The following is a 2,500-nucleotide window of genomic DNA, read 5'->3' as shown; positions in this document are numbered from 1 at the left end:
CTGGGGGCAAGCGCCCGCCCCAGGGCCCAGCGTGTGCCGATGGTTATCGGGGCAATCGGCCGCACCAGGGCCCAGGGTCTGCCGATGGTGCTCGAGGCAACCGCCCGCACCAAGGCTCAGCATGTGCCGATTGTGATCGAGGCAACAACCCACACCAGGGCCCAGCTTGTGCCGATGGCGGTCGAGGCAAGTGCCCGTACCGAAGGGCAGCCTATGCCGATGATGGTCGATGCATGTGCCATCACCATGCGTCATCATGTGCCATTGATGGTCGAGGCCTTGGCCGAAGTTCGATTTTGAGCCACGGTGCCCATGCTTGGCTCCAGCATGTGCTGGTGCCGCATTTTTTTCACTCGGGACAGCATCGCCGGAGCATCGCCGGAGCATCGCCGGAGTACCGCCGGAGAACCTGACCGGCGGCATTGGGGTTCCGGCGATTGGGAGGGGGGCCGGGGGGGTGTGCGCACATGATGTGCGATGGGTGCTGGTACTTGGCCTTGTGTTGGCCCCCTATCCCTCATCAAACCTCTGAGAATTCACACCCCCTTAAAGAGCATTTGAGATTTTACAGGTTTGCTACCAGTAACCGTTAAAGTGTCTGAAATGGGGACACTTTTTTCAAACGGTCACAAAATCTTCTCTACTTCGAGTTTTTAGCTGAATTTTTTTGTGCATGCCAACAAAAATAGAAGGATCATGCCTACAAAATTTGGGGCCAAAAATCCTTATAAAAAAATTTTAAAAAATCCCGAACCGCAAAAAGTTTCGAAAATCGTGAAAAATAGAAAACGAGTCATCTTCCAACGAAACTTCACGTGAAAGCTTAGGGGACCATTGTATGAATTTACAAGCCATAAAAATGGCATTGGCACGGCAGAAATTTGAAGATGTGCCTAAACCCACCAGGGCCCAGCGTGTGCCGATGGTGCTCGAGGCAAGCGCCCGCACCAGGGCCCAGCGTGTGCCGATGGTGGTCGAGGCAACCGCCTGCACCAGGGCCGATATTGTGCCGATGGTGCTCGAGGCAACCTGTCGCACCAGGGCCCAGCGTGTGCCGATGGTGATCGAGGCAACCTGCCGCACCAGGGCCCAGCGTGTGCCGATGGTGGTCGAGGCAAGTTCCCGCACCAGCGCCCAGCGTGTGCCGATGGTGCTCGAGGCAACCGACCGCACCAGGGCCCAGCGTGTGCCGATGGTGCTCGAGGCAACCTGCCGCACCAGGGCCCAGCGTCTGCCGATGGTGCTCGAGGCAACCTGCCGCACCAGGGCCCAGCGTCTGCCGATGGTGCTCGAGGCAAGCGCCCGCACCAGGGCCCAGCGTGTGCCGATGGTGGTCGAGGCAAGCGCCCGCACCAGGGCCCAGCGTGTGCCGATGGTGGTCGAGGCAACCGCCCGCACCAGGGCCCAGCGTGTGCCGATGGTGCTCGAGGCAACCTGCCGCACCAGGGCCCAGCGTGTGCCGATGGTGCTCGAGGCAACCGACCGCACCAGGGCCGAGCGTGTGCCGATGGTGGTCGAGGCAAGCGCCCGCACCAGGGCCCAGCGTGTGCCGATGGTGGTCGAGGCAACCTGCCGCACCAGGGCCCAGCGTGTGCCGATGGTGCTCGAGGCAACCGACCGCACCAGGGCCGAGCGTGTGCCGATGGTGCTCGAGGCAAGCGCCCGCACCAGGGCCCAGCGTGTGCCGATGGTGGTCGAGGCAACCTGCCGCACCAGCGCCCAGCGTGTGCCGATGGTGCTCGAGGCAACCTGCCGCACCAGGGCCCAGCGTGTGCCGATGGTGGTCGAGGCAAGCGCCCGCACCAGGGCCCAGCGTGTGCCGATGGTGGTCGAGGCAAGCGCCCGCACCAGGGCCCAGCGTGTGCCGATGGTGGTCGAGGCAACCGCCCGCACCAGGGCCCAGCGTGTGCCGATGGTGGTCGAGGCAACCTGCCGCACCAGGGCGGAGCGTGTGCCGATGGTGGTCGAGGCAAGCGCCCGCACCAGGGCCCAGCGTGTACCGATGGTGGTCGAGGCTGCCGATGGTGGTCGAGGCAACCTGCCGCACCAGGGCCCAGCGTGTGCCGATGGTGCTCGAGGCAACCTGCCGCACCAGGGCCCAGCGTGTGCCGATGGTCGTCGAGGGAACCTGCCGCACCAGGGCCCAGCGTGTGCCGATGGTGGTCGAGGCAAGCGCCCGCACCAGGGCCCAGCGTGTGCCGATGGTGCTCGAGGCAACCGACCGCACCAGGGCCCAGCGTGTGCCGATGGTGCTCGAGGCAACCTGCCGCACCAGGGCCCAGCGTGTGCCGATGGTGGTCGAGGCAAGCGCCCGCACCAGGGCCCAGCGTGTGCCGATGGTGGTCGAGGCAAGCGCCCGCACCAGGGCCCAGCGTGTGCCGATGGTGCTCGAGGCAACCGACCGCACCAGGGCCCAGCGTGTGCCGATGGTGGTCGAGGCAAGCGGCCGCACCAGGGCCCAGCGTGTGCCGATGGTGGTCGAGGCAAGCGCCCGCACAAG

Source organism: Durio zibethinus, unplaced genomic scaffold (assembly GCF_047325235.1).
Source record: "Durio zibethinus cultivar Kanyao isolate XHJ-2024 unplaced genomic scaffold, ASM4732523v1 HiC_scaffold_387, whole genome shotgun sequence".
Taxonomy (NCBI): Eukaryota; Viridiplantae; Streptophyta; class Magnoliopsida; order Malvales; family Malvaceae; genus Durio; species Durio zibethinus.
Note: the sequence above shows the minus strand (reverse complement) of the source record.